We start from the raw sequence: 17,161 nt of genomic DNA, 5'->3' as shown, positions 1-17,161 counted from the left end.
TGCGTGTTTGCTTTAGGATACCTTGTTCTTTCTAAAATCAAATATTTGTATCCTGAAACAAATATTTGGAGGCGGTCCAGACTGGCCTTTACAAATACGTTAAGTACAGAAAATTGGCAAGCAGTAGACTCCAGGTAAAAACCTGTAAGGCTTCAACCCCGTGTGCTTCCACGTTGGTGAAACTGTGGCCTAAATATTTGACAGGTTTCCATGGGTCCTGAAGAGATAAAGGGAATAAAATTCATTATAAAATATCTTTTTATACTGAAGATAGCTAAACTTCTGCCTTAAGTAAATATTTGCATAGGTAAGGAGAAGGCACTGTGGCAGAGTAATAAATCTTTTTGCTAAAGAACCCCAGACTGGAATTGGAGCTTTGTTTTGGAGTTACGCCAGATTCCCCCGGCCGACCCTGTTGTAGGGGGTACCTGGCTGTTCCGGCTGAGGAGTTAAAGCTGGTTATGTTTGCCGCGAGCTACGCTTCTCCTCTGTTTGCTTCTGGGTGCAAAAATCAGTGTGCCTTAACCATGCCAGCTTGAGCAGAACTGTTAGCTTGACTGCACGGTAGAAACAGTAGAAATCATCAAGACCCAAACATATTTTTTTTCTTATATAAATATAGATCAGATGCAATTTGTATAGAGAAGTTTCAAAGAAAGCTAAGACAGCCAAGCCAGCAATATCCCATGGAAACTTGGCATATATTTCTATCAAACTTCTTTTGAAAATTACATGCCTCGATGAAATCAGGGCCAAACATCACAACTAAATGCTTAACATAAAGTAGCCTTTTTGTAATTATACTGATGGTAAATGCCTTTTTACTTAAAGAATTGCCTGTAAATTTCATTTGCTTTTTATTAAAACAAGCAATATAATGCAGTTAATAAATTATAGTGCCACTGTTTGCTATCTGCCCAACCCCTCAAGTACCCTTTGAAAGCAGATTACCAGCGCTCTTTCCTATTTATTTGAGATAATGTAAAATGTTCTTTCATATTTCAATACATAATAGAAGTAAAGCTTTATCACTGCTGTGCAACAAACTATTTGCATTTTATTTTTAAAAGAGGATGTAAAGTCCTGATGCAGCAGTCTCAAAGAAACTGTAGTTTAGACACTACTAGAAATCTTATTTACTAAACACACTGGAGAAAATGTCACTCTTCAGTGTGCAAACTCTTTTGACTGACCAGGCACAATGGATGCATCTTTTTCATCATTAGCAGTCCAAAACTGTTTTAGTAATAACAGTGACCACTCATATGAATAAAATTATTTGTATGCATAAATGTTCATAGACCTAAGCTTACAGTGTACTTTGATAAAGTACACTGATGAATGTCACATTTCTGGTCAAGGGTAATTGTGAAGTATGTTACTTTTTCATTAAATAATTCCTGAACGATTTAAGAAACTTTAGCATGTATTTTCTTGAACATTTATTATTAATAATATTTATTTCACAGTCCATATAAAAACAGGATAAAATGTACATGTTTTCTTGCTACTTGCCTATATATATATAAATATATATATATGCACTCCTATATATATATTTCGTAGTAATGTATCTCCCAGTCCTGCAGTGAAAGCGTGGATCTACAGCTCGCAACATATAGCCAACTCTGAGACAGACCACTGATTCTGTATGTTTTAGTTTCTGTTGCTCAAGGTGAGTATCCACTTTCGAAAACATTATCAGGAATTCCTCCAAGTTGGACTTCATGATAGGAGGTATGCATGTATCAGGGTCAGATAAGCGGCACATTTTTTCTCTGCAGTAAGACAGACCTAAGAGTATGATAAAATACATATATAATAAATAGTTAAAGATCCATTTCAAATGTATTATTAAAAAAAAAAATAATAAAAGAAACAAACAGCAACTCCAGCAGACACCACTAGAGTTCTCCTTCTCCCAAATATCCCTAGCACCATCCTAAACCCTGTTTACCCCAGAAACCTGAACTGTGGACAGACAGAAGAGGAGAGAGAGAGAGAAAATTCAGACACAATAAAACTCTGAGGGAAAAAATATGTGGAAGGAGGAGGCAGCAGCGGCCTGGGGAAGGGATTGAAAAGTTTCCCCTGGCTTAACTTCTCCCCCCCTGCAGCAGCAGAAGCAGCGGCAGAGGCACAAGGTGAGAGAGACTTTTAAGTCTGGGGAGGAGGGGTGTGTGTGCGGGGAGGGGGGGTGAATTTACAGCCCTGTGGATATTTCTGTGTCTGCCTCCTCGGCTTTGGGGTGCGGGAGGCGCCGTGTCTCATGCTGGGTGGAATTTTTTTAATATGATGGAGGATTATAAACATGGCGCCTTAAAAAAACTACAAAATCATGTACACACTGTTCCAAGGAGACGGGGGAGAGGGGACAGGGGAAGGGCTGGGCAGCAGGGGAGGGGGCGATCCTGCCCGGCGGGGTGGCATATGGGGAGGGGGGAGCAATTATACTTCATAATAAAATATGTGGGGCTGCGGGGGGGTGGGGGGTGTGAAAGGCGGGATTTTTTTATTATTACTATTATTATTTCATTTTTCGGAGTGGGCAGGATTATCTGGCAGCCCGCTTGGAAATCGAGGAGGAGAAGGGGACGGCGGCCGAGCGCGTGTGATTATTAACGGCGATTATTTTTGTCCCCACACCTTCCCCGGTCGGCTTTTGGCAGGGAGGCGGCGGTGGCGGGTCCCCCGCGCCCCCGGTGCCGAGTTGCAGCTAGCCCGGGGGTCGGGGCGGGAGGGGATGGCGGAGGGGAGACAGGGGGAGCAGAGAATCGCTGCCTCCAGCGCTCCGCCCGGGCCTGCAGGGAGCGGGGGAGCCGGGGACTCGCGTGAGAGGCGAGGCCGCGCGGGGTGTGGCGCGGCCCGGCCTCGGCCCCCGCACCGCGCCCGGCCCCACTCTTCTCCTACACGCGGGGCGACCGCTTTGCTCCCCACTCCCCCCCACTCGCTTTCCTTTCCCTTACACACACACACACCCCCCGCCGCCCCCGCATTTCCTCGCTGGGGAGGGGGATGTCTGCTTGGAGGACGGGTCTCGGCCCGAGTAATGGCAGCTGCTCGACAGCGCCGAGTTGCTACAGAAGAGAGACGGCGGGCCCCCGCAGGCCGGCCGCGGCGGGAGAGGGGCCGTGGCTCCCCTTCCCCGCGGGGGGGCAGAGGAGGGGACAGGGAAGGGGGTGAACTTAGAGCCCCGGCCCTCCTACCCGCGGGCGGGCTGGGCCACCCCCGCGGCGGGGACGGCCTCACCGCCCGGCTCCGCCGAGAGGGCAAGCGGGGGACGGGGGGCCCGGCTGCCCGGATCGCCCCGGCCACCGGCACAGCCCCGGGGGCTTCCTCGCTGTCCCCATCTGCTCCGGGGTAGGGCGGGGGAAAGGCGCCGATTTCTCCGCTCTCCTCCACCGCCTCCCCCCCCGCTGCGGGCGAGGGGCGTGCGGGCACCCCGGCTGGCTGCGGGCCGGGGCCCTCCCGGAGCCCCCTCCCGAACGGCTCACTCGCTCCCCCCAGCCAGAAAGGGCCTTCCCGGAGCCCCGCCGGACTTGGCAGTCGGATTTGGGGAGAATATGAACTACCGAGGGGCTTGCTTTTGAGGGGGGGAGGGGGAGGTTGTGTCTGTCTGTCTGTCTGTCCCCGATACCGTGTCTAAATAACTTCCCTCCGTTCACTTTGTGAGGTATTTTCCTTCATCCCCCCACCTCAGGGGCTCTCCAGAGGCCTGTCTGTGCCCTCTCCCTTCTTTTACAAGGAAGGGGTGCAAGTGTAGGTGTGGGGTTTCCTGTGGTGAGGGTGGTGGGGAGCCTCGGTGCACTTTGCTGACCTTCAGAGAACAGTCCCCCTGTAAAATACTGATGTTAAGGACTTGAGAAACTTTGTGTCTCTGGGGGCTTATCCTGAAAACAGCAGACTTTGAGAATTTGGGGTTTTTGTCTTCTGCGAACATGGCAAACGGAACTTTACAAAGGCTCGAGCTGGGGTGGCTTGGGAAGAGGACAAGGGGTGAAAAACTATTTAATTTGGTGGTGGTTGGTTTTATAATGGTATAATTTGGCATTTTAACACCCTGGAATCATCTGCCACAGTCTGTGTATTGTAGGAGTAATACTATTTGTTGTAGTTTTGTGAAGGTCTGTCTTACTGCAGTGGGAAGGAACAAAAGTAGAAAGTGCTTTCTTGTCCTATATATGCTGATTTTTTTTCTTCACTTCTGTTGCTATTCTTTATGGGAAATTGTTTAATTCTTTAGGGGTGATCACTGAGGCAGGTGTCGGGAGAGGGGGAAGAGTGGAAGTGCCAGTTTGTGGTTCAAGTTGCAGTCCCTTAGGCTTTTCTAGTTCCTCATCCTTCAGCGTGAAGGTCCTGGCATCTCTCCACATTTTTTTATTTATTTTTTTAAATTTTGTTATCAACCATTCCGAGTGCGCTACAGAAAGTGTTTAGGGAAGAAGACCATTTGCTGACTGCTGTTTTGTATAAAAGTGAAAGTACTCGCAGAATAATTCCCAGCGTGGATTTATGTTTCATGGCACCTTTTCTATGCCTAAACAAACCCCTTCTGCTTTGACCACATATTTTTATGGGGAAGGGAATGGTTTGTGGGCTGGGTAGAACAACAGAGAGCACTTATCTTTCTGATGGTGAGTTTGGTTTTAATGAGTGGGGAAAAAAGTGGCTGTGTTGGTGACTGTTGATTGTGCTATGGATGGTGTGCTCTGCCATCAGGAAGAGATATCTGCAACTGATGTTTGGTATTGGGTTCAGCACCAAATGACTGAGTAAGGAAAATGATTCTTCCGCTCCATCTCATGAACTGGGTGGTGTCATAGAAATTACCTAGTGATGAAGTCAATTGTGTAAGGGGGAGTTGTGAGTGTGTGGATGTTGGGTGGGGGTCTGAAGACTTTAGTGGCGTGCTAGAAGATGCTCTTCTTCGACAGTCTGGGGCTTTATAACACTAATTTAACAGGGAAGTGCCCTACATACCAGTTAAACTGGTGTATTTATTTATTTTTTTTTTAATCTAAGCAAGTACTTTGAGCTATTATTTTTAAATACAAACATTAAAAAAAAAAAGAAAAAAAAAAGAGTTTGTTCACCATGAACTAAAATTCTTAATAGTTAGTCCTTATGTATTGTGAGCAAGAGCGATACTTCTTAACTTTTCAGGAAAAATTGAGCACTATATAAGTAACAAGAATTTAATGACTGTAACACGTGGCTGCCACATTGTTTGCTGTAATTTGGTGCTGTCTGTTCTGTTTGTTGTAGGTGCAGGCACTGTGTATGCGGCTAGTGTTCAGGTTGCCTGGGGGTCCTGCCTGCCCTTCTAGCAAAGAGCAGAAAGGACTATTTAGGAAAGACTTGAGGCTTCTGCGGGAGAAGAGCACATATATTTAAAAAAATATAAATGTCATCTTTTCAGCCTAACGTCATCTCTAGAGCAAATGAGATGGTGAAAGGCTGTGAAGCATCCTTGGCATTTCCACCTTGCAGGTAAATACGACTTATGGGGTGCTGTTAGTGAAATGGTGCTCCTGGAGAAGAAAACGATGTGGATGGACAATAAATTTGGCCTCAAACTCACCTTGAAGTGGCTTAGGCTACATCTGGAGTGGTGTGCATTTCTACCAGTGAACCACAATGTGGGGACCACTGAACTGTGCTAGCTGCAGGCTCTGCACTGGGATTAAATACTTCAAAAAGAAATAGCTAAAAGACAACACTTGAAGACATTTTCTTAATTTTAGGCATCTAAAGCTCTCCATAAACGTCTGCATTGTCTAGTTTGTTAGAAATTTGTCTCATTTCACACAATTTGAGAATCGGGAAATTTTGGAATTGGGAGACTTGTTTTGGAATTGAGTACCCAACTTCAGTCAACTAAAGTTCACAAATTTTGGACATACCTGTAACTAGTTTTCATAGTTACTGCCTTCCACAGTCTTTCAGAGCATTTAGTCTGGAAAGTGTAAGGGCGTCAGGTGATGAATCTGTCCAGGATAAAAGTTCTGAAAGAGGGACAGGGTGATGGAAGATGTTTGGTAGACCTCTGATTTTCTTCAATAGCTTTTTAGCTAGGTCTAGAGTGGCATAAGTGTCCGTAAAATAAGTCTTTTATTCGTAATGTAGGTTGTTACAAATGCTAAGTCAAACTATAAACAAAATTAATCTATGCAAAGTGTATGTGGCTCACACCAGTGAGGAACTTGGTTCATAAAATGCTCAGTTGTTTTAAATCACTGGCCAGGTGCATATAAGAATTTACTTTCATGAACGAGGAAAAGCAGATGAGTTTTATTTTTTTGCAAGAGTTAGGTCAGAGTTGTCGAAGCCATTGTTCTTCCCATGTCTATCTAGTAAATATATACATTTCTTTCAAGTCCTGATCACTGATTTTATTAATTGGGGTGGTTTTCCTTCCCTGTAATAGGACTTTCTTCAGCCATCCTTCTTGCACTGGTTGTTTAGGAGCTAATGTTTGATCATGTTCTTTATCTGCAGGGCTTTTTGTGTGTTGGTTTTTGTTGAGTTTTTTCAGTCTCAGGATGTGATGAACACTCCCATAGTACTTGCGTGGTACTTGGAGCGTGGTGCCCTTGGTAGCTGGGCAGCGCAACATATGTCATCTTTTATATAGCTCATACATTTTAGTCTGTCAGTGTTGCTTGTGCTAAATGTTGTGAACAAAGATTGGTCTTGTCAGGTTCTGGATGATTTTTGATCAGCTGAATGTAAATTTAGCCCATAATTGGGTTATTGTTCTAAGGTTTAATCTGCCAGTCGGGAGAATATAGCCTGCAAAAGAGGTGGTTTATAAGATGAGGTAATGATTCCATTTTGCAGGAATTTCTTAATAAGTTAACTCTTACATTCCTAAAAAAAGTTCTTGGTAATTTTCAGTGCAGTGTAAAGACGCGAATTCGGTAGTGTTGAAAGAGTATCTTGTCATCTATACAAAATGCAAAACAAGCGTGGAAAATGTTTTCTTGAAATAAAGCTCAGATTTAAATGATGGAAAATAACTTTTCTCTGAAAAACCCTTCATTCCTGGATGTAGTGGAGGTAACTGGAAGTAGGTTGGTAAATACCAGAGTGGGGGTGTACAGTATGATGAGCACTGTGGCCTCGAGCCTGAACGGGTGAGCCCCATGGCACACAGAGCTCTGATTTCAGAGGCCTCACTGCAAACATCTCCTCCTGCCTCGAGCCTATTTTTTTCCAGATTTTCAATTCTAGTCTTTAAATATAGTTTTATCATCTGTTTAAGCCAATTTCTGCCATCAAGTTAATTGAGCAAGTCTGAACTCTTAGTGTTTATTTATTTTTAACTAAGCTGTGAATATTGAATTATATGAAGAATTTTGGTCTTAAGGGTCAAACTAGACAAATAACTGCATAATGGATTTTTAGCATTATTTTTGTTTCAAAAGGAGGAAATAATTTACTTGTTCCAACTGTACTGTTTCATTGAGTATCCGAAGTCATACTTAAACACGCAGTTGGCTTGAAATGCTTTTTGATGTAAGATGGCTGCAGTCAATTTCTTTTAATACACAAGTTATTAAAGGGTGAACTAACATGAATCATGAGCTATGCTAAATGCTGATTTTTTTTCTTATGTTTTAGTGAGATTCCGTTAGTATTTTTTATGTCTGTCTTCTGTTTTTTTCTCCCTGAAACAAACAGGGTCTTTTAGTCTTGTGGGCAGGCGACAGCAGGCACAGTGGTGACACACTGTGACATGTCCATGAACCCAAGTTTAAGCTCATGGCATCTAATTTTAGGTCAGGCAGCTTCGGCGATGTCCCGTCAGATCCTGATCCTGTAGCTGTACCACGTAGGTAAATCCAAAGTGTAGTTATTGAGAGTTTTGTGTACAAAAAGACTGGTTTGGATTTTCTTCCAGTCTCTCATTTCCCACTTCAGTAAAATGCAGAAGTTTCTGCTGTTAAAGTGTAGCGATGTGTAATTTGAGCTTAAAGTATGTTATTGGCTAAAACGGCAGGACCATAATATTTGTAATTTCGAAATTACAAAAATATTTTAAACTGTAAGTTAAATATTGTTACTGGTGTACCAACAGTCAGAATGTCTTTGCATATACCCTTACGCTATATTCAGTGTTAAATTCCAAGATTAAATAATTGCGGAAAAAACCATTGTAAATTAATGTTTATGACTCTCCATACAACTCTCAATTGCAGTATGATATAAAACTAATTCTTAACAAATAGTTTTAGCACCAGAGACAGTGAAATCTGAAGTGCTAAAATCCACTGATTGGTTAAAAAATGAAGTCACGCATACCTGAGAAAATACCAGTAACATCCCATTCACCTTTTCTGTGGAAATTGCATTCTTTGCATGCAAAGAACTGGTCTCACTGTGTTAATTAATTTTTGTCTGTAATAGGATACTATTGATTTGAGATCTAGTAATTTAAAAAAAAGATGAGTTAAGCATATTGCTTTTTACCTCTCATTTCTCCAATGCTCCATTTCCTTTTCCTTTATTAGTATGTTAAAAATAAACATGAGACCAACTCGCCTTATATACAAATATATGATTTTAACACAGCTAACTTAACTAATGTTTTAGTTACAGACCCTAGGAGTCTGCTGGTAGGTGTAGTACTCAAAAGCAGTGGTTTGGAAAGTGAGTATTTGCACTTGGATCTCGTGCACTTACAGCACGGTGTTATTATCTGGTCTTTTAAAGATAGGTGGATGGGAGTCGCGTACAGTGACTCATGGGATAAGGTACTTAGTTCACTAATTTTAGCAGAGCGATTCTTATCTTTCAACGTTAGGTTTTATTGGAACGTTTTGGAAAAGCGATGAAGTGAAACAAAATGGAGTTGAGAGAAAACGATTAGCGGAATCCCAAAGTAGCTAGAAATAATATACGGTGAAAAATAAATTAAAAGGATGTAAGATACGTTTATTGCTCAACAAATCTTTGACAAGATCTGAGAGACAAGAGAGCTTTATCTTTCTTAGCACGCTCTCATCATTTTCTATTAAGTCTCACACAACATTTATGCATTCAGTAAGAGGATCTCGCACTACAGATACCCGTTTACAATTGCAGATGCTTCTCAAGTCAGAAACCAAGTAACAGCCGAGTCTGCATTGGCTGTTTGTGCCTTACTGCTATTTTCTTGGTGTCATTGCCGGTAAAAGAAAACTTCCGAGGAGGAGATAATCAGTGTCTTGCATAACATTGCAGTGTATGCATTCACACGCACAAATTAAAGTGGAAATTTTACCTCAAAATGGTGGGGGTTTTGTTTCTCCCGTTTTCCTTTTGATCGGTTGTTAATTTTGTGATCAGTATCTTCTGAGCTGTCACTGACTTCAGGGACAAGCGTAAACCCAATGTTTATGCATAATCCCCTCTCCCCAACCAATTGCTTAAGATTCAGGTTCAAAATTGTACAAAATCAAAACAAAAGAATTGCTGTTTCATAAAATGTAATCACAGGCCACTGATTGTTCACTGATGAAAATTGATGATGTTCACCGCAGAAAATTCATTGTTACCAATAAATATTAATATAATGATGGAGACCTCGATCATATAAGCACTTGTTTACCACAGGCATAAAAATGCATAGGCCTTGGAACATACTGATGAATCACATTTATTTTCATAAAATATTTTTAAAAATTAAAATTTTATGTACATTTCCAATATTCAAGGAAGAACACATATATATAATTTTACATAATGTTATATTTTTGATTCTTCTGGAGTATGCAATGTTATGTAGGCATTTTTCATGCCTTTTGAATATCAACAGTATGACTATTGTTATTTTTGCCCTTCCTAAATTTTACATTGATGGTTGTTCCCATTGAAGTTAAGATGTTTTTCCTACATGTATATTAGTCTTTGAAGGAATTTACAGTATATATGAAAAGAACAGAGGAAACTTGGATAACATTTTTCTATTAATGACTTTTTTTTTTTTCTGTATATCTTAAATCCCATATGTTGCAAAAAGCCTTAATTATAAATAAAGGAAACTGATAAGAAATACAGAGATTCTTACTGGAAAAGCTGATACTATTATGAGAAGAAAGGTTTATTTTTACATTAGGAAAGTTAGGAAACAGGTACGTCAGGAAACTGCATTTTTTAATATAGTTTCAAAATTATGGAAATTATGTATGTGAAAACAAGTTCAGTAATCACATTTTTTTTTCTTTATTAGCGAACATAAATTTAAAACCTGTGAATTCTAAAAATTACCTTGACTCATCCTGTTTGTTAGCATTTACCTGCAAAATCTAGGCAATCCTTTTTGCTCCGTGCAACAAAGAGTTTAGAAAGAGTAACGTTCTCACCTGGTGCTCCTCTTTTTTCTGTGTTATGCAGCTCAGAAATCTCAGAAAATGTTTTTCCCTTCTATATTAATTAAAAGCAAAGAATTGATACTAGTTGTTTTCACAGGAACCAGTGATTTCACAGGAACCAGACTGGCACCATATAGCTTCATATAACTATAGTTGAGGCTTTAGGACATTCCTAAGAACCGACTGCATGAACCTCTACTCAGGAAGCTGGATGTTTCAGTGTCAGTCATCATGTGCAGGCTGATATTTGAAGATAATACGGCACACTGACTTATTTGACATTGACACTAACACTAACATTTCCTCCATAAAAAAAGGAGAATTTTAGATTTCTTTCACTGGTGAAAATAGCTTTCTGAAAACTTTTCTTGGTGAAATGTGAGGAAGAGTGAGAAGGGATGTGTACACTTTGCTCATTGGTAACTCAGGGTGTCTGACCCCTTATCAGTCTGACTAGAACGTAATGTCACATTGTTTGAAAGCTACCATATTAAAATCCAGTTTGCTTGTTAAAAAAAGAGATTGTTTTATTTCAGTGGCGTATCTTTGTGTAGGAGAGTGCTGATGCATACCTGGAAGCATTTCAGACTGACAGTGTTGGAAAGCAACAAACATGGACACTCTCAGGCTGTAACTGTATCTTTCAATTTTGTAGCTTTGTCTTCTCCTTCTTCTTACGCTGACCTGAAGTAAATAGACTTGCAGGAAATATTTGTTTTAAGAAAGAGATTCTTCCTTTTCCTGTGCACTTTCCACTGCGCTGGCTCGCTGAAGGCTTCTTTATAAAATCTCCTAATTGGAAGCATACTCCTAACTTTTCTCTGACTCCAGACATGAGATCTCCGCTTGTTATTCAGCTTGTACATTTTAGGAAATATGGATTATCAGTCAAGTATCTCCAGGTGCCAGTTTTATTAGGTTTTCTAATCCATGCTGATGTTCTTTTTCTCAATAGTTTTAAAAAATTTTATAAAAATGGCCAATTTACAAGTCATCCAAGTGTAAGCCTAACTTGTAGCACTGATTTCTGAAGACATGTAGCTTTCAATAAAACGGAATGATTTTTGTCCCTTACAGTGGCACAGGAATTATTGATAAATACCAGCTAAAGCTAATGGAGAGTGCAGATGCTTTGAGTACAGGTGCACCAAGGAGCCTAGAAGCAGAATGTGGTTTGCTCTGCCAAGTTAGTGGATAAGCGCTTACAGCGTTTCCTGGGCCAGTGGGAAGGAATGGGATCCAAATTTCCGCTTGGCTCTTCTTACATGAGAACTGCCTTTCTTGATCAAACTAGCATGTCGTGTAATCCAGAGTCTTGTCTCCAGCCATTGCCAATCTCAAATGTCTCCTAAAAAGGTGCCAAAAATCAGCCAATTTTCTGATGTAGAAACCTGCAGAATACTTTTTTTCCATACTAGTTCCTAAACAATCATTTAGATCATAGTTTCTGTTTTTACACATGCAGAATTTTTATTTATACCATTTTGGAATGTTTTAAATTCTCTTTACTGTAATAACTGAACATTTTAGCCACTAATGTTAAAACCGTCTCCTTTTTAGGTCAAGCCTGTTGTGTCCTCTCCGAATGCCTTGCAGCCTCCCACTGCAGCGCCCTTTCTCTTCTAGCATTTACCAAGGGCTCCTTCCTCGGTTGCAGGAAAGAGCCGTGTGTACCTGCCCATCCGCGCAGTATTTGATGGAGATAAGGGGCCTTGAGGGGCGAGTTAATGAAAGGCTGTAGCGGTTGTCTGTTGAGTGCAAATAATAGCTGGGAAGTGCATGTATGGAAGGAAGACAGGGAGAGTTTGGCATGAAATACGCATTAAGTGAAAGTCAGGGTATGTGTGTCACAGTATACGTGAGGGAGGACCCATGTCTTTGCTGACATAATTTGGTGCAGCACTGGTGACTTTAGTGGAGCAATATTAGTTTACACCTGCAGAAGATTTTCTCCTGAATATCTGGGAATGAGAATATTTAATGAAGAGTTTATGTATGAGTGACAGAGAGAGCATGCGAGAGCATGAGCGCATGCACACGTTTTCAGGTCTGATTGATTATATGGAAAAAACCTGGAGTTGAAAGAACATTATTTTAAATTAACATTCATTATCTTCACGCGTGAGATAACAGTTCACTTTGGACCAGATCCTAACACCATTATATTTCTTGAGCAGATACTGCTTTTTCCGTGAGTGAGGTTATTCAGTATGAGAATGGCAAAATGTAGTCAGATCTTTGACAATAAAAATACATGATTTAGTCACCATGTATTAGAATAATACTGTATTATTTCTATCAGGAAAACATGGATTTTTTTTTTTAAATAAATATTTATATTATCTTTGAAATGTAAAATATAAAGTAAGAGAAACCTTTTTTTGGATCTCTAATCTTACCCTTGGAGGAGCTTGCAGCCATTTTAATTCATGCTGCATTCATTGATCTAGCAGTTAGCTTATTTAATCACACTGCAGCTAGGTCATCTACCGATTGGACACTGTTAAAGAGTTCAGTAATATCCTTTGGGGTATTGGCTTCTAAATGTTACTTTTGTGAAAAAAAAAAAAAAAAAGAAGGAAAAAAGCAAACAAGCTAAACAAGCTATAAACATCCCAGTTAACTTACAAACAGTATAAAGGAAAACACAATGTGAATTCTTGGTCTTATCATTCAACTCTTTTTTTTCTGTACATAATATAACTATAAAAAAACGCACATCACAGCAAACACAGGGAAAAAAAATCTTATTTTGATCTTCTTTGGCAGTTCTTTTGCTTTTAAATACAAAATACAGAGTTTTGCAACATTAAGTCATCTAATTAGGCAGCAGCTTGCTTCATAACAGACATAGTTTGTGAGCATGAAAATGAAAACCACATTTTAAAATTATAACCCCAAATAACTTTCTGAAACAAAAAATACTCTAAAAAAGGGTTTATACTTTAAGTATAATCATGTAAAAAAGTGGGGGAAAGTCTCTATTTTAGGTACTCAGCAGTAGCAGGAAACTAATTTCCTAGGCTGTAAGTGCCGCAACAGTAGAAGCCCCATGATCAAGATATATTAAAAGGGAAATAAATGTGGCAACAGCTGATGTGTGGCAGTGAAAAGTGGAGGAAAAGATTGTCGTGATGCTCTTAAGTGTCCTGTGTTTTCTGAGAGGGAGCTACTCACAATGAAATAAACCTCTTCTTGGTATGCAATAGGCAAGTATCTTGTATAAAAAGAGACGGTAAATTCTTTGGCAGTGGTACACTTGGCAGCAGTGGTTTTTAAAGGGTCACCCATGTGCTTTTCAGTTATTTCTGTACAGAGATGAAAAGGGTAGTTCATGCTTTTCTGAGGTATTGTTTTAGTCTATCTGAATGCAGGTGAAACAAGAAATTTATGTTTCGTATGAAGGTGGGAAATACCCAAATCAAAAGGTCCCTTCTGTTAAATGAAAGCTAAGACTCCAGAGATGCTAATTCTGTCTGTGTGCGTCTGGATCCCTCAGCTTATTTGCTTGTGCTTTCCTGATGTACACTTAAAGCTTCGTCACATGAGCAGTTATGGTCATGTTAAGTATCTCTCAGTGCTACTGTACCTTCAGCAGAGAGACTAAACAGAGGAAAGGGTCAGTTGTTCACCTTATTTGCAGTGTTTTCTTAATAAGCAAATTATTCAATGATTTCACGCTCAGACTTTTAATAGCTCCTCTGCTTTATTATATTAGTCTATGACAATTTTGGTACAACTGCTTGTTATACTTTGATCTGGGCACTCTGGGATGCAATTCCTTTCTTTAAGTAACATGCCATGATGTATACACAAGGGGAGTCCGAGTGCAGAGGAGGAATTTGACTGAAGGTTTTATGAATGCCATCCCATTGCTGAGTAAGACCTTGGTGCAGCAAGGCAGGTTAAATAGGGATCTGATGCTTTTGCTCCCTTTCTTTTGGAAGAGCATTGAATAAGCTGCAAGCTCAGACGAATGTGCTGTGTCCACACTGTGTATTTCTTTACCAGTAAATAGAGACTTCAGTTGTGGAAGGCAACTCAGCAAGGTTAAATAAAAAAAAAATAAAATGGTGCTGAAGCTCAGCTGCATGGCAAAGGAAGATGAGAATTGAGTGATAGTGAAAGCAAAAAGTCAGTGTTAATGCAACATACTTCCAGGTTTTTTTTCAGGAGCTGAAGATGCTTCGTGAAAAAGGTTTTGGGTGGCTGAATTACAGTTTAGGAGTCATCAAGGGAAAGTGCGTTCAGCTGCGGGGGAAGGATGCTGCAGCCTTCCTGCGCGGGAGAGTTGAAAAGTGTCCCTTGAGTTCACTCTATTCTGGTGGGTGTGGTGGCCAGATGACTATCAAACAAATAAATGAAGTACAGTAATACAGTGGGTACCACAGCTTTTCATGTCTATGCTACTAAACTTAAGAATCAAAAGAGCTCTTGACAGTTTGAAATTACAGCCTTGTTTTTGAGGATTTCTTCCGAGTTCCAGTGAATTAATGAAATAAGCTGAACTGCCAGGCTCGGTGGAGAGCTGCTGCTTAGCCATTGTCGCAGGAGCCCCACGTCTCGGGCAGAATGTGCTGCTTTACCATCGCTTTGTCTTGAATTTAAATGACGACCTTCACTTCCTGCGTCTCAGGCTACAGCAAGCTGCGATGGGAGGCAGCCCTGAGGAGGTGCTTGCTAACGAGGCTCTGGCACCCTTGAGAGGTATGCTAGGTAATTAAAAAGTGATAGATGATGGCGTACTGTGTTTGGAAATTTCAGCAGAAGTATATATTTATGTAGTTGTGATTTTGACTCATCCCAGCCATTGCATGATGCATTGGCCCTTTCTACAAGAGTGAGGGTGCTTGCCCTCTTGTCCTGACCAAGATCCACCTTGGGTAATTCCCTTTAGACTACTTACATTTCTGTAAAGTTTTACTTGGATTTTGTTACTGTTGTTTATTTGTATAATAATGCATATGTACTTGGCAGTTTACAAAGTAACAGCACAGGATAAAAAAGTTACAGAAATCGCTGCTCCAAATTACATTTTGTATTTGTGCATGAATAAATATAGTGTGGCATGATACAGTACTGAAAAAACACAAAGTGGCACATTCAATAATAGCATTCATAGAAGAGGCAGATTTCCAGAGTTTATGGAATGGAAGAGAAAGTGCAATCCATGAAGTGCAGGTGTTAAAGAAGACAGCAATTGGGTGATGGAGACAAGGGGGAGAGGTGAGAAAACCGGATAGCTACAGGAAGGATGAGAAAAGAAACACAGGGTGAGGTGTAGTTCCAGAATGCTTTGTAGAAGACACTCTTGCCAAAGCTGGTACAGCAAGGGTTAAGTTGCTGAGTAGTATGCACTGTTAAACATATGATATATTGTGCAGCATGAATGGATATAATTCACTGGTAGGAGAAATAATACGTGTTTGTATTTTAGTGAAAACTATATATATATATATTTAGAAGGTTATTGGGCATGGATTTTACGTGTGTATCAACAAGGGAGGGGGAGTCAATTTATGTGGTGGTGTGTATACGTGTCAGTAGGACTTAGGCAATCACAGATCTGCACGTGGCAATCATTTGCTGGCACAGAAATGTTCCTCTTCTACATACAAAGGCACATTTTATCATTTACCACTCAGTCTCTCAGGATCCTGCTTAAATTACAGTAGGAAGAACTTGCTGTGTGTTACTGTAGGTGAAAAAAAGAACCCAGGCCACATCCTGTTGTGGAGAGTTGTTCTGTAGAAATATGAACTTTAAAGCTGCAAGTTTACTCTTAAAACTGATTGATACTAATTACCAATATTAACCCAGAGTGGATTTCCAGGGGAGTTCAAAATAATCCAATATTAGACCATATTGCATAACCGCAGCAGTCCGATATTTACCGGAACTGTTCCAGTGTTCTTCCAAAAATACTTGTCTGCTTAGAGACACTTCACCCGCAGCCCAGATGTACCCCATTTGAGACAGATATGGAAACACATACATGGAAAAAAGTTTTAAACAGTTTTTATTTTGAAAATGCATTCAAGAAAAATGTTTTTGAATAGTACTTGTGAGTGAAATCATACTCATCTCAGATTGTTCACAAAAAGAGAGTTTGGGGTTTTTTGTTTCATTTTTCTAGAAATTGAAAAAATGGTTTTAAAAATATCTTGGAATTTGCATATTAACATTGACATTCCTTATTGTTAGTAGTTGTTTTCACATGACTTCATTTGCTAATAAAAGTAGTACATAATGTACTATGTACTTATGCAAAAGAGAGATTTAGGACAATGCATGAGCTTTTGAAAGTTGCGGTTCTTCCTATTTTTTTTTTTTTTGTCTGTTTAATGTTTTTTTGGATATATTGTTTTTGGAAAGAACTTCAACAAAAATATTTTTCACTTTAGGTCACAGATACACAGTAGTACCAAACCTTAGAGCTCTTATCTAGCAGAACTACACTGATCACTTACTGTGACCTCCTTTAGCTCCTGTGTAACCTAGCTTAAATAATTTTACCTATTTTGTCTGGATCAAGCCCACTGAAAATGCCATTATGAGCCCTTGTGATAGCAGCCAGTCTCTCGTGTGTAAAAGAAAGGGTTGAAACCCCATCTTTCAGCGCTGTGGGGCAGACAGAGATCTCACCCATTCAGCAGTGGCTGTCTAGTTGGCTCCTTTTTTGTCATCTGTGGGCTTTTTTTATGGTGAGAGGCAGGAATACTTCAATGAAGAAAGCCATCCAGCACCCGCATGCTGAGCATCCTGGGAATGAGATCCATGTGCCTGCTTACCACTTTTTTTTCCTT

General features: G+C 40.3%; 1 protein-coding gene across 3 annotated transcripts in view; it reads left to right on the top strand.

Moving 5' to 3' along the window:
• The first annotated feature begins 1,927 nt into the window (after positions 1-1,927).
• The window catches only part of ZMYND11 (zinc finger MYND-type containing 11), a 108,450-nt gene continuing 93,216 nt past the window's right edge, over positions 1,928-17,161 (top strand). For all 3 annotated transcript variants that reach the window (XM_074157487.1, XM_074157486.1, XM_074157484.1), the window contains exon 1: positions 1,928-2,144. The gene's annotated coding sequence lies outside the window, so the exon portion shown is untranslated. The remainder of the gene's footprint in view (positions 2,145-17,161) is intronic.

Source organism: Numenius arquata, chromosome 12 (assembly GCF_964106895.1).
Source record: "Numenius arquata chromosome 12, bNumArq3.hap1.1, whole genome shotgun sequence".
Taxonomy (NCBI): domain Eukaryota; kingdom Metazoa; phylum Chordata; class Aves; order Charadriiformes; family Scolopacidae; genus Numenius; species Numenius arquata.
The sequence above is the reverse complement of the archived record's forward strand: the minus strand, read 5'-3'. Positions and strand labels throughout refer to the sequence as shown.